Here is a 15,000-nt window from a genome sequence, read left to right as displayed (position 1 = left end):
ACATTTGTGTAGTGGGGGATTTTAACTGTGCACTTACGAGATTGGATATATCAAGCAACAATACATACAAAAGTGATATAAGTAGGAAATCGCTAAATGAGCTTTTTGACTATTTCAACCTGGTAGATCTGTGGAGGGTGCGCAATATGGGAGAAAGGGGCTTTTCCAGACGACAGACGGTTCTGGGGAAACTTAAACAGTCCAGGATTGACTTATGTCTATTAGCATCTGGGCTGGAAAAAAAAATTTCAAAATGCTGGTATGAGTTCACAGGGTTTAGCGATCACGCAAGGTTATGGGTGGAGCTGGGGGAGAAAGAGCACAAAGGTGGAGGGTTATGGTGTTTAAATAACAGTGTTTTGCTGGATGGAAAATATAGGGAGAAAGTTGAAAATCTACTGAAAGAAAGAAAAAGAGAACTGCAGGGTGAGGGTTGTATAAATATGGGGGAGTGGTGGGAGGAGGTGAAATTGCACATCAAAAAAGTGACAATAAACTATTGTAAAAATAAAATGGAGAAGGAAAGAAGAACTGAGTATAGTTTAAGAGACCAGATTAATAAAGAGCTGGAAAGGTCGATTGCAGAGGAAAACTTCAACAATCTAAAATATCTCATGCTGAGAAAACAATTAGATGAGCTTGAGAAGAAACGGAGCAGAGGGGCAGCTATCAGATCGAGGATGAAGGATATTTTAGAAGGGGAAAAGAATACAAGTTTCTTTTTAGGGCTTGAAAAAAGACAGCAAAAGAAAGCTCATCTGCAAAACCTGAAAAATGAAGAGGGTAAGACAATGGAGAAGACAGAGGAAATGCTGGAGGTGGCTCATAAACATTTTAAAACACTTTTTTCAAAGATGGAGGTAAACTCTACAGACCACAGTGTTTTTGAAGGGATAGAAAAAAAATTAGGGGAAGATGACAGAGCAGACTGTGATAAAAACATAACAGAGGAAGAATTGGAAAGAGCAATAAATGGTTTGAATAAGAACAAAAGTCCAGGGCTGGATGGGTTATCGGGGGAATTTTACATCACCTTTAAACAGGTGATGAAGCCAATTCTCCTGAGAATCTTTCAATGCATGGAGCGGGAGGGGAAAGCATCTGGGGACTTCTTCACGGGGCTAATCCGAGTGGTGTATAAGAATAAGGGTGACAAAGGTGATTTGGGGAATTATAGGCCAATTAGTCTGCTAAATACAGATTATAAAATACTGGCTAAAATCCTGGCAAACAGATTGAAGGAGGTGATAGGCACAGTGGTGAATCCCTGTCAGTGTTATGGTGTGGTAGGGAGAGTCATTAGTGACATCATCTTATCGATCCAGGACATCTTTGACAAAATGAATCAGAAGGGAGGGCTGTACATAGGGGTTGATTTAGAGAAGGCGTTTGATAGGGTGATCATGATTTTTTGTTTAAAACACTGGAAAAGATGGGTTTCGGGGAAGGTTTCACTAAATGGATTAGGTTAATATATAGGAATGCCATCAGTAGGGTGAAAATAAACGGGAGGTTAACTGAGAGCTTCGCTCTGGAGAGGTCAATCAGGCAAGGATGCCCGCTTTCAGCTATGTTATACTCCATAGCGGCAGAACCCTTGTCTGCCCTCATTAGGAGGGACCCAGGGATTTTGGGGATTGAAATGGAAGATAAAACGGACACGAAAATCTACCAGTACGCAGATGACATAAGTATTACGGTTAGGGATGAGAGGAGTGTAGACAGGGTGCTGCAGCATGTAGAGTGCTATGAGAGGGCATCTGGGGCCAAAATCAATGGGGAAAAAACCAAGCTAATTGGCTTTGGTGATGGTTTCGATTGTGTAAATAAATGGAATTTTGTAAAGAGAAATGAAATGGTGAAGGTTTTGGGTGTATACGTAGGTAAGAATCGAGATGCAGCAACAAAACAAACGTGGGGTGAAATAGAGGGAAAAATCAAAATGCGATTGGATTTCTGGTCCGGGAGGAAATTGAATCTAAGGGGTAAAGTGATAGTAACTAACGCCCTCCTCCTGTCCAAGTGTCAGTATGCGCTAAGAGTCTGTGAAATGCCGGACAGGGTAATAGGAAAGCTGAATGACATGATGAGTGCTTTCATCTGGAATAAAAAACAGCATTTGATAGCCAGGAAGGTGCTCATCAATGGGCAGAAGGAGGGCGGTTTGAAATTGGTGGACCTGAAAAGTAAAAAGCTTAGTGCACGGATTCGACTGTTAGGGAAATTTATGGGAAACGCAAAGATTTACGCGTGGCAGAAGTGCCTCGACTCTTGCCTACAGGGGTGGGATAATAGAGGAGTGTTTAATCTATGTAGGGAAACGGAGCAAAGGGAAAGAGCACAGGTTAATGCATTTACAGGGGAAATACTTGAAGCGTGGAATATTTTACTGGGGGATTTAAAGTTTAGATGTGAGACTGCGGAGCAGGTGTTACACCAACCAGTTTTCAGAAATCCGGCAATAAGGTGTCAGGGGAAGGTATTTTCAGGGAGGTACTTGGAGGAACTAGGTTTAAATCAGGTGAAGCACTTTATCCAAAGAGGTGGTGGATTTCTGCAGGAGGAAGTAATCCAGGAGGTCAGGGGAAGATTAGGGAAAGTGAGACCAATAGAGATCAAAAGACTATGCCAGAGAATTTTAGAGGGGTTACCTCGTAGCTGGGTGGCGCTGGTGAAGGGGAGGAGGGCAGAGAAGGCTCTGGAGTTGGTCAGTTTCTCCCTCATCCAAGGAGGGAAAGAGCATGACATACGATCAGTTAACTCCAAGATACTATATAGAGTGTTTTTGGGAAAGGAAAAGAAGAAAGCGGCAGCTGAGGAAGTATGGCTAAGGCAGTTCCATGGGCTTAAGAGGGAGCACATTTGGTCAGATCTAAATGTGAAGTTCATTTCATCAGAGTGCTTTGATACAAATTTCAGGCTCAGACACAATAGAATATTTGTCAATTTGGTGCTAAACCAGATAAATAGACTCAACAGCAAGGTTTGTGATATATGTGAGGTGGAAGTGGAGACATTTAGGCACTTTATTTTTGAATGTAAGGAGTTAAAAGTGTTTTTTGAGAAACTGGACCAATGCTTTCAAAAATGTAGAGTCACAATCACGGAAAAGGAAAAATGGGAGAGGTTTTTTCTATTTGGGTATAAGGAAAGGAAAGCAGGGGTGAACAAATGGCTTATCAATTACATTCTGAGTTATGCCAAACATGTCATCAGACTTCGGAGAAACTATTCACATTTCGAGGACAAAAAAGTGAACATGTGGAGATTTTTCTGTAACTTTATGAAAAGGAATGTGAGTCTGCTGTGGGATGGTGGGGACAAGAATTTCAAACAAAAGGTGCTGGAAGATAACTGTCTATTTGTGTGTAGAAATCAGGGTGGGGTGCAAATGTCAATAGGTCAAGGGTGAGGGGTGATGGATGAAGGAAAAAAAAAAAAAAAAAAAAAAAAGATGTGATGAATGGTGTTATGGATTGTTGGAAATAATTTGATTTGATTTGAAATGACTTGTATTTACTTATGTAAAATGTATTTGTAAAAATATTTATTTTTTGATAATAAAAGAGAAAAAAAAAAAACACGCCCGATCTCATCTGATCTCAGAAGCTAAGCAGCGTCGGGCCAGGATAGTACTTGGATGGGAGACCGCCTGGGAATTTCCGGTGCAGTAAGCATTTTGGCCCTCTGAGCAGCAGGCCTCACCTGGTCCTCCTCCCTCATGTTTCACTCCCTCTGTGAACACGCAATTTCCCTCGGGAGAATAAAGTTGTATCTTATCTTATCAGAAATGTTAGTGTTCTTCTGATGAAGGCATCATGTAAATTGTGATATACATGAACTTGAGTGTAGTCATGTGTACACGGTGACTTGAACTGGGTCTGTCTCACCTATAAAGAGCCTCTGTGTGGCTGGTCTCCTCGTTTACGGCCATACCACTCTGAACACGCCCAATCTCATCTGATCTCGGAAGCTAAGCAGCGTCGGGCCAGGTTAGTACTTGGATGGGAGACCGCCTGGGAATACCCGGTGCCGTAAGCATTTTGGCCCTCTGAGCAGCAGGCCTCACCTGGTCCTCCTCCCTCATGTTTCACTCCCTCTGTCAACACGCAATTTCCCTCGGGAGAATAAAGTTGTATCTTATCTTATCTTATCTGAAATGTTAGTGTTCTTCTGATGAAGGCATCATGTAAATCGTGATATACATGAACTTGAGTGTAGTCATGTGTACACGGTGACTTGAACTGGGTCTGTCTCACCTATAAAGAGCCTCTGTGTGGCTGCTCTCCTCGTTTACGGCCATACCACTCTGAACACGCCCGATCTCGTCTGATCTCGGAAGCTAAGCAGCGTCAGGCCAGATTAGTACTTGGATGGGAGACCGCCTGGGAATACCCGGTGCCGTAAGCATTTTGGCCCTCTGAGCCGCAGGCCTCACTTGGTCCTCCTCCCTCATGTTTCACTCCCTCTGTCAACACACAGTTTCCCTCGGGAGAATAAAGTTGCATCTTATCTAATCTTATATGAAAGCATACATTCAGAAAATGAGTATTGCACATGGTCATAATATGAGAAGATTGAATGCACATGAGAAGTGAAGTACAAGAGACACTGTGTGACGATGATGATGATGATGATGAAAGTGAGTGTCAGAGATGTTAGTGGTCCCTCGTTATGTTCTATGTGATGATTATCAGTTTCATTTGGTTAGACCTCATTATCCAGAAATGTGTTCTTCTGATGAAGGCATCATGTAAATTGTGATATACATGAACTTGAGTGTAGTCATGTGTACACGGTGACTTGAACTGGGTCTGTCTCTCCTATAAAGAGCCTCTGTGTGGCTGTTCTCCTCGTTTACGGCCATACCACTCTGAACAAGCCCGATCTCGTCTGATCTCGGAAGCTAAGCAGCGTCGGGCCAGGTTAGTACTTGGATGGGAGACCGCCTGGGAATACCCGGTGCCGTAAGCATTTTGGCCCTCTGAGCAGCAGGCCTCACCTGGTCCTCCTCCCTCATGTTTCACTCCCTCTGTCAACACGCAATTTACCTCGGGAGAATAAAGTTGTATCTTATCTTATCTGAAATGTTAGTGTTCTTCTGATGAAGGCATCATGTAAATTGTGATATACATGAACTTGAGTGTAGTCATGTGTACACGGTCACTTGAACTTGGTCTGTCTCACCTATAAAGAGCCTCTGTGTGGCTGCTCTCCTGTTTTACGGCCATACCACTCTGAACACGCCCAATCTCGTCTGATCTCAGAAGCTAAGCAGCGTTGGGCCATGTTTGTACTTGGATCGGAGACCGCCTGGGAATACCCGGTGCCGTTAGCATTTTGGCCCTCTGAGCAGCAGGCCTCACCTGGTCCTCCTCCCTCATGTTTCACTCCCTCTGTAAACACGCAATTTCCCTCGGGTGAATAAAGTTGTATCTTATCTTATCTTATATGAAAGCATACATTCAGAAAATGAGCATTGCACATGGTCATAATATGAGAAGATTGAATGCACATCAGAAGTGAAGTACACGAGCCACTGTGTGACGATGATGATGATGACGATGATGATGATGATGAAAGTGAGCGTCAGAGATGTTAGTGGTCCCTCTTTATGTTCTATATGATGATTATCAGTTTCATTAGGTAAGACTTCATTATCCAGAAATGTGTGTTTCTGATGAAGGCATCATGTAAATTGTGATATACATGATCTTGAGTGTAGTCATGTGTACACGGTGACTTGAACTGGGTCTGTCTCACCTATGAAGAGCCTCTGTGTGGCTGCTCTCCTCGTTTACGGCCATACCACTCTGAACACGCCCGATCTCGTCTGATCTCAGAAGCTAAGCAGCGTCGGGCCAGGTTAGTACTTGGATGGGAGACCGCCTGGGAATACCCGGTGCCGTAAGCATTTTGGCCCTCTGAGCAGCAGGCCTCACCTGGTCTTCCTCCCTCATGTTTCACTCCCTCTGTCAACACGCAATTTCCCTCGGGAGAATAAAGTTGTATCTTATCTTATCTTATATGAAAGCATACATTCAGAAAATGAGTATTGCACATGGGCATAATATGAGAAGATTGAATGCACATGAGAAGTGAAGTACACGAGCCACTGTGTGACGATGATGATGATGAAAGTGAGCGTCAGAGATGTAAGTGGTCCCTCTGTATGTTCTATGTGATGATTATCAGTTTCATTAGGTAAGACTTCATTATCCAGATATGTGTGTTTCTGATGAAGGCATCATGTAAATTGTGATATTGTGGTGATTATACATAATTCCCCCTCGGACTATGGTGTGGGTAGGTGTGTTCCCCACGGTGGTTAAAAGGGCGAGGACTTCCGGTCCGTAGGTGTTGTTGTTCTGCTGTATTGATTGTACGAGAGGAGTGAATCCGCATGTCTATAAAGTGGACGTTAAAACTCAATACGCCGCCTCCGACTCCCGTCCTTCGGCACTACACTGGTGACCCTGACGCGAGTCTCGACGAAGTTTCCGAGACTGGACTGAACATGGCCGTTTTTCTCAAATTGCCGGAGTTTTGGGAGACTTCCGCGGCGGCATGGTTCGCACAGACGGAAGCTCAATTCGCCCTCCGCGGGATAACGGATGACGACACACGCTATTTCCACGTCGTCTCCGCACTGGGGAGCTCTACAGCGGCCCGGACAGTGGGGTTTATTACTTCTCTTCCTGCCCTGGAGAAATATGCAGCATTCAAGACTCTCCTGCTCAAATCCTTCGAGCTGTCACGGCCGGAACGAGCCCGACGCCTGTTCGCTATTCACGGCCTCGGAGACAGTAAGCCCTCAGAGCACATGGAGATGATGCTGAACCTGCTAGGTAAAGAAGAGCCAAATTTCCTGTTCATGGAACTGTTCCTTCGGCACATGCCGCCACACGTGCAAACAGCCTTAACTAATACAACTATCACGGAGCCACGAGCTTTCGCCGAGGAGGCTGATCGCTTTTTCCTGGCTACCCAGCGTTTCGCCCCTGAGGTGCTAGCCCCGACGCGCAGCTACATGCCCCCCAGCAGAGGAATGCTAACTACAGGAGACCCTGTGACTGCTGACGGCCGCACAAATTCAGGCATGTGCTACTTCCATGCGCGTTTCGGCGCTAAAGCTAAGAGATGCCGGCCCCCTTGCAACTATGGACCGGCGGGAAACGACAGGGCCCACGTTCAGTTGTAGCCGTGAGCGTGGGTGCAACAAGCAGACTACTATTCATTAAGGACACCCTCTCCAGGCGTAACTTCCTCTGCGACACCGGAGCTAACAGGAGCGTTTTGCCGGCCACGAGGAGTGACACCGCCAGCGGAGGCTACGGCCCCCCATTGACGTCTGCTAACGACACCCCTATCCGCACCTATGGCACAAAGACTGTGAACCTGTGTCTCGAGGGCCGGCAGTTTACGTGGGATTTTGTTATGGCCGACATTTCCTTCCCCATCCTCGGTGCGGATTTCCTGTGCGCTCACGGACTACTAGTGGACGTCAAGAACAGCCGCTTGGTAGACGCATTGACATTCTCCTCGCTTGCTTGTGTCCGCGATGAGGCAACATACGGCGGACTCTCCAGCTCTCTTGCTGAGGGGGACAGATATCAACGCCTACTTGGTGAGTTTCCCAGCCTGACGAAGCCCACCTTTTCCGCCACTACCATCAAGCACGGGGTTGAACACCACATTGACACTAAGGGCCCCCCGGTCTACGCTAGGGCCCGGCGGCTCAATCCTGTCAGGCTGGCAGTCGCCAGGTCAGAGTTTGCCAACATGGAGTGCCTGGGCATTATCCACCGCTCTGACAGCCCATGGGCCTCACCCCTCCACATCGTCCCTAAACCAGATGGTGGTTGTCGTCCCTGCAGACATCCCCAAAACGGCGGTGGTCACGCCGTTCGGACTGTTTGAGTTCCTGCGGATGCCGTTTGGACTTAAGAACGCTGCACAGTCTTTCCAGTGGTTGATGGATTCGGCGCTAAGAGACATGCCGTTCATTTTCGTTTACCTAGACGATATTCTCGTTGCAAGATCCTCGGAGGGAGAGCACCAAGTACACCTCCGGGATCTCTTCAAAAGGCTCGACCAGCACGGCTTGATTATCAACCCTGCGAAGTGCGTGTTCGGGTTGCCCTCCATCCAATTCCTCGGACATCTGGTGAGCAAAGAGGGGGCTGCCCCCCTCCCTGCAAAGGTGGAGGCCGTGTCCGCCTTTCCAAGACCGCACACAGCTCGTGCACTCCGGGAGTTTCTGGGGATGGTAACCTTTTATCACCGGTTCATCCGCCGGGCCGCCCACACTATGCCCCCGCTATAAGAGGCTCTTAAGGGCAAGTCCCCCGGTCAGGCCGTCGACTGGACGGCTGAGAGGGATGCCGCGTTCGATGCCACCAAAGCCTCCCTGAGCCAAGCCACCATGCTGGCCCACCCGTCGCACAAGGCCCCCATCGCTATCACCACGGACGCGTCTGATTATGCTGTGGGAGAGGTGCACGAGCAATGGGTCGACGGCGCCTGGCAGCCACTCGTCTTTTTCAGCCGCCAGTTGACCCCCAGGGAGCGCAAGTACAGTGCGTTTGACAGAGAGCTCCTCGGCCTCTGGTTGGCAGTCCGCCATTTCAGGTTCCTGCTTGAAGGTCGAGAGTTTACGGCATTCGTGGACCGTAAGCCGCTCACGTTCTGCATGTCCAAGGTGGCCGAGCCTTGGTCGGCCCGCCAGCAGCGTCAGCTCTCCTTCATATCGGAATCGGAAAGCATACATTCAGAAAATGAGTATTGCACATGGGCATAATATGAGAAGATTGAATACACATGAGAAGTGAAGTACACGAGCCACTGTGTGACGATGATGATTATGATGATGATGATGATTAAAGTGAGCGTCAGAGATGTTAGTTGTCCCTCTTTATCTTCTATGTGATGATTATCAGTTTCATTAGGTAAGACTTCATTATCCAGAAATGTGTGTTTCTGATGAAGGCCTCATGTAAATTGTGATATACATGAACATGAGTGTAGTCATGTGTACACGGTGACTTGAACTGGGTCTGTCTCACCTATAAAGAGCCTCTGTGTGGCTGCTCTCTTCGTTTACGGCCATACCACTCTGAACACGCCCGATCTTGTCTGATCTCGGAAGCTAAGCAGCGTCGGGCCAGGTTGGTACTTGGATGGGAGACCGCCTGGGAATACCCGGTGCAGTAAGCATTTTGGCCCTCTGAGCAGCAGGCCTCACCTGGTCCTCCTCCCTCATGTTTCACTCCCTCTGTGAACACGCAATTTCCCTCAGGAGAATAAAGTTGTATCCTATCTCATCTTATATGAAAGAAAACATTCAGAAAATGAGTATTGCACATGGTCATAATATGAGAAGATTGAATGCACATGAGAAGTGAAGTACACGAGCCACTGTGTGACGATGATGATGATGATGATGATGATGATGATGATGATGAAAGTGAGCGTCAGAGATGTAAGTGGTCCCTCTGTATGTTCTATGTGATGATTATCAGTTTCATTAGGTAAGACTTCATTATCCAGAAATGTGTGTTTCTGATGAAGGCATCATGTAAATTGTGATATACATGAACTTGAGTGTAGTCATGTGTACACGGTGACTTGAACTGGGTCTGTCTCACCTATAAAAAGCCTCTGTTTGGCTGCTCTCCTTGTTTACGGCCATACCACTCTGAACACGCCCGATCTCGTCTGATCTCTGAAGCTAAGCAGTGTCGGGCCAGGTTAGTACTTGGATGGGAGACCGCCTGGGAATACCTGATGCCGTAAGCATTTTGGCCCTCTGAGCAGCAGGCCTCACCTGGTCCTCCTCCCTCATGTTTCACTCCCTCTGTCAACACGCAATGTCCCTCGGGAGAATAAATTTCTATCTTATCTTATCTTATATGAAAGCATACATTCAGAAAATGAGTATTGCACATGGCCATAATATGAGATGATTGAATGCACATGAGGAGTGAAGTACACGAGCAACTGTGTGCGGATGATGATGATGATGATGATGATGATGATGATGATGAAAGTGAGCGTCAGAGATGTAAGTGGTCCCTCTGTATGTTCTATGTGATGATTATCAGTTTCATTAGGTAAGACTTCATTATCCAGAAATGTGTGTTTCTGATGAAGGCATCATGTAAATTGTGATATACATGAACTTGAGTGTAGTCATGTGTACACGGTGACTTGAACTGGGTCTGTCTCACCTATAAAGAGCCTCTGTGTGGCTGCTCTCCTCGTTTACGGCCATACCACTCTGAACACGGAAGTAAGAGGAGGTGTGTGTGAGCTCCAGGCGTGCGTGTATTTTGACTGATCCTGTGCGGCAATTTTGATTTTGAGTTTGAACTGTGGCGTTTCTTTAAGCCCAGATTTTTCGTTTCTTTGATAGCTCGGTTTTTGGAGCCACCCCCAGCAGTTTTGACTGTCTGGGGGACACTTTAAGTTATTTGTTTGTTTGGTTTGTGTTTTCCTGATGGAAAATAGTTTATACTGTGCTCCAAGTATGGTGAGAACCAGAGGAAAGGGAGCCAGAGTCGCTGCACCGGGCTCGGACCGGACGGCCGAGGCAAACGAGCCGATGGTGAAAGACGATCGGGCGTACAGGACCGTGGACGGTCAGAATATGACGGGAGAAATGGAGGACACACGTGCGGTGACAGCTCCTGACGTAGCCGAAAATGCGGAAGGAGGAAGAGGGCAGGAGAGAGAAATCATCAGAGAGGAAGAGATACGGATTATTAAGGATAAAGCTGAAGAGTTTCAGCAAAATTTAACGCTCGCCCTGGAGCTGATTGGAGAAGATAAAGTGACCGCAATGGAGCTGATCCAGGCAATACAAGACACTTGTGGGAAAATCATCGCCTGCCGGTACACGGGCAGAAATAAATATGAGATCACAATGAATCACCCGAAGGGGAAAGAAAGACTATTGGACGGCATAAAAATTGGACAGACCGCGATCATGTCCAAGGAGTTATGTAATGATGAGCTGGTGGTCTCGTTTCTGGGGCTGCCGGCGTATATCACGGACAGCGTCATTCTGGGCAAGCTGAACAGCTGGGGAGTGAGTGCAGTATCCCCGATCATCAGGAGAATGTGGCCGGGAACTAGAATTGCTGACGGAACAAGATACGTGAAAGTTAAATTCACGGAGACGGTCCAATCACTTCCATATTCGACCAAGTTTGAGACGGCTTTTGGAGCAGAGTTCTTCAGAGTTTTGCACGACAAACAGGTGAAAGTGTGCAGACAGTGCATACAGACTGGTCATATCCTGAGGGACTGTCCAGATTTCCTTTGTAGAAAATGTGGAGAGCAGGGGCACTATGCAAGGGAGTGCATGGGCAGAGGGAACAAATGCCAGAGCTGCAAAAAGGAGAGCAGCAGATGTGTTTGTGAGGACGTTGATCATGCTCCAGGGACGGGAGGAAAGCAACGTGAGGAGCAGGAAGAATCGAGAGAGAATATCTCTGAGAGGGAGGAGACCGAGAAGGATCGTGCGGAGGGGCAAGCGGAGAAAGGAAGAGACATACTGGAGTCGGACGGAGAGCAAGGAATGGAGGTGAGAGGATCGACAGCTGAGGTGCAAGGACATGGAGACGCAGCAGAGGGGCAGAGTGTGAATACATCGGAGAGAAAGGAGAGGAAGGTGAAAATTGTTCAACTTCAGCGGCCCCCAGAATCAGACTCAGAGATATGCTTGACGGGGTCTCAAGAGTCGGGGAACTCGGAGTCTGATATGGACCTCGGAAACAGCCAGGAGCTGGGGAAGAGAAGACTGCAATGGATGCTGAAGACAAGGGGATCAAAAAGAGGAAAAAGTAAGACGTGAACTGTAGCATAAAGATGATGGGCCTGATTTATCTCTATGTATTTACAATGTTAAAAATACTATCGCAAAACACAAACGGCTTAAGATGTATTAACAAGATGCGAGATGTTTTAAGGGTGGATACTTTTGACATCCTCTGTGTACAAGAGACTAAGTGGACAAGGGAGTGGAGAAGCTATCTGAGGGATACATGGGCTGGAAAAGTGTGGGCAAACAACGGTGTAAATGGACGAGCCGGAGTCGCTATTTTTGCTAAAGGAGATAAGATCAAAAATGTTAAGGAAATAGTGAAGGATGATGAGGGAAGGGTGATCGGTATTGAATTTATTTACAGGAATGTGCTTTACAAACTTTTGAATATTTATGCACCGAATGAGGACAACAAGCGTGGAATTTTCTTTGATCAACTAAAACCGCATTTGGGAGGGAACATTTGTGTAGTGGGGGATTTTAACTGTGCACTTACGAGATTGGATATATCAAGCAACAATACATACAAAAGTGATATAAGTAGGAAATCGCTAAATGAGCTTTTTGACTATTTCAACCTGGTAGATCTGTGGAGGGTGCGCAATATGGGAGAAAGGGGCTTTTCCAGACGACAGACGGTTCTGGGGAAACTTAAACAGTCCAGGATTGACTTATGTCTATTAGCATCTGGGCTGGAAAAAAAAATTTCAAAATGCTGGTATGAGTTCACAGGGTTTAGCGATCACGCAAGGTTATGGGTGGAGCTGGGGGAGAAAGAGCACAAAGGTGGAGGGTTATGGTGTTTAAATAACAGTGTTTTGCTGGATGGAAAATATAGGGAGAAAGTTGAAAATCTACTGAAAGAAAGAAAAAGAGAACTGCAGGGTGAGGGTTGTATAAATATGGGGGAGTGGTGGGAGGAGGTGAAATTGCACATCAAAAAAGTGACAATAAACTATTGTAAAAATAAAATGGAGAAGGAAAGAAGAACTGAGTATAGTTTAAGAGACCAGATTAATAAAGAGCTGGAAAGGTCGATTGCAGAGGAAAACTTCAACAATCTAAAATATCTCATGCTGAGAAAACAATTAGATGAGCTTGAGAAGAAACGGAGCAGAGGGGCAGCTATCAGATCGAGGATGAAGGATATTTTAGAAGGGGAAAAGAATACAAGTTTCTTTTTAGGGCTTGAAAAAAGACAGCAAAAGAAAGCTCATCTGCAAAACCTGAAAAATGAAGAGGGTAAGACAATGGAGAAGACAGAGGAAATGCTGGAGGTGGCTCATAAACATTTTAAAACACTTTTTTCAAAGATGGAGGTAAACTCTACAGACCACAGTGTTTTTGAAGGGATAGAAAAAAAATTAGGGGAAGATGACAGAGCAGACTGTGATAAAAACATAACAGAGGAAGAATTGGAAAGAGCAATAAATGGTTTGAATAAGAACAAAAGTCCAGGGCTGGATGGGTTATCGGGGGAATTTTACATCACCTTTAAACAGGTGATGAAGCCAATTCTCCTGAGAATCTTTCAATGCATGGAGCGGGAGGGGAAAGCATCTGGGGACTTCTTCACGGGGCTAATCCGAGTGGTGTATAAGAATAAGGGTGACAAAGGTGATTTGGGGAATTATAGGCCAATTAGTCTGCTAAATACAGATTATAAAATACTGGCTAAAATCCTGGCAAACAGATTGAAGGAGGTGATAGGCACAGTGGTGAATCCCTGTCAGTGTTATGGTGTGGTAGGGAGAGTCATTAGTGACATCATCTTATCGATCCAGGACATCTTTGACAAAATGAATCAGAAGGGAGGGCTGTACATAGGGGTTGATTTAGAGAAGGCGTTTGATAGGGTGATCATGATTTTTTGTTTAAAACACTGGAAAAGATGGGTTTCGGGGAAGGTTTCACTAAATGGATTAGGTTAATATATAGGAATGCCATCAGTAGGGTGAAAATAAACGGGAGGTTAACTGAGAGCTTCGCTCTGGAGAGGTCAATCAGGCAAGGATGCCCGCTTTCAGCTATGTTATACTCCATAGCGGCAGAACCCTTGTCTGCCCTCATTAGGAGGGACCCAGGGATTTTGGGGATTGAAATGGAAGATAAAACGGACACGAAAATCTACCAGTACGCAGATGACATAAGTATTACGGTTAGGGATGAGAGGAGTGTAGACAGGGTGCTGCAGCATGTAGAGTGCTATGAGAGGGCATCTGGGGCCAAAATCAATGGGGAAAAAACCGAGCTAATTGGCTTTGGTGATGGTTTCGATTGTGTAAATAAATGGAATTTTGTAAAGAGAAATGAAATGGTGAAGGTTTTGGGTGTATACGTAGGTAAGAATCGAGATGCAGCAACAAAACAAACGTGGGGTGAAATAGAGGGAAAAATCAAAATGCGATTGGATTTCTGGTCCGGGAGGAAATTGAATCTAAGGGGTAAAGTGATAGTAACTAACGCCCTCCTCCTGTCCAAGTGTCAGTATGCGCTAAGAGTCTGTGAAATGCCGGACAGGGTAATAGGAAAGCTGAATGACATGATGAGTGCTTTCACCTGGAATAAAAAACAGCATTTGATAGCCAGGAAGGTGCTCATCAATGGGCAGAAGGAGGGCGGTTTGAAATTGGTGGACCTGAAAAGTAAAAAGCTTAGTGCACGGATTCGACTGTTAGGGAAATTTAGGGGAAACGCAAAGATTTACGCGTGGCAGAAGTGCCTCGACTCTTGCCTACAGGGGTGGGATAATAGAGGAGTGTTTAATCTATGTAGGGAAACGGAGCAAAGGGAAGGAGCACAGGTTAATGCATTTACAGGGGAAATACTTGAAGCGTGGAATATTTTACTGGGGGATTTAAAGTTTAGATGTGAGACTGCGGAGCAGGTGTTACACCAACCAGTTTTCAGAAATCCGGCAATAAGGTGTCAGGGGAAGGTATTTTCAGGGAGGTACTTGGAGGAACTAGGTTTAAATCAGGTGAAGCACTTTATCCAAAGAGGTGGTGGATTTCTGCAGGAGGAAGTAATCCAGGAGGTCAGGGGAAGATTAAGGAAAGTGAGACCAATAGAGATCAAAAGACTATGCCAGAGAATTTTAGAGGGGTTACCTCGTAGCTGGGTGGCGCTGGTGAAGGGGAGGAGGGCAGAGAAGGCTCTGGAGTTGGTCAGTT

At 46.0% G+C, this 15,000-nt stretch overlaps 6 non-coding genes and 1 pseudogene across 6 annotated transcripts; all 7 read left to right on the top strand.

Annotated features, from left to right (window-relative positions):
• Window positions 1-3,922: 3,922 nt before the first annotated feature.
• LOC142994417 (5S ribosomal RNA) lies at window positions 3,923-4,041 on the top strand. Its single transcript, XR_012961360.1, has one exon. It is a non-coding gene; the product is annotated as a 5S ribosomal RNA (ribosomal RNA).
• Window positions 4,042-4,291: 250 nt separating this feature from the next.
• LOC142994422 (5S ribosomal RNA) lies at window positions 4,292-4,410 on the top strand. The gene has a single exon (XR_012961365.1). It is a non-coding gene; the product is annotated as a 5S ribosomal RNA (ribosomal RNA).
• A 445-nt stretch (window positions 4,411-4,855) lies between these two features.
• On the top strand, window positions 4,856-4,974 carry LOC142994418 (5S ribosomal RNA). Its single transcript, XR_012961361.1, has one exon. It is a non-coding gene; the product is annotated as a 5S ribosomal RNA (ribosomal RNA).
• A 245-nt stretch (window positions 4,975-5,219) lies between these two features.
• LOC142994411 (5S ribosomal RNA) lies at window positions 5,220-5,338 on the top strand (annotated as a pseudogene).
• A 457-nt stretch (window positions 5,339-5,795) lies between these two features.
• LOC142994419 (5S ribosomal RNA) lies at window positions 5,796-5,914 on the top strand. Its single transcript, XR_012961362.1, has one exon. It is a non-coding gene; the product is annotated as a 5S ribosomal RNA (ribosomal RNA).
• A 3,183-nt stretch (window positions 5,915-9,097) lies between these two features.
• On the top strand, window positions 9,098-9,216 carry LOC142994454 (5S ribosomal RNA). Its single transcript, XR_012961397.1, has one exon. It is a non-coding gene; the product is annotated as a 5S ribosomal RNA (ribosomal RNA).
• Window positions 9,217-9,679: 463 nt separating this feature from the next.
• On the top strand, window positions 9,680-9,798 carry LOC142994432 (5S ribosomal RNA). Its single transcript, XR_012961375.1, has one exon. It is a non-coding gene; the product is annotated as a 5S ribosomal RNA (ribosomal RNA).
• The last annotated feature ends 5,202 nt before the right edge of the window (window positions 9,799-15,000 follow it).

This window comes from Genypterus blacodes, unplaced genomic scaffold, assembly GCF_046128005.1.
Source record: "Genypterus blacodes isolate CSIRO-AG114 ecotype Tasmania unplaced genomic scaffold, CSIRO-AGI_Gbla_v1 ptg000029l_1, whole genome shotgun sequence".
NCBI lineage: Eukaryota > Metazoa > Chordata > Actinopteri > Ophidiiformes > Ophidiidae > Genypterus > Genypterus blacodes.
This window is presented reverse-complemented; position numbering and strand designations above follow the sequence as displayed.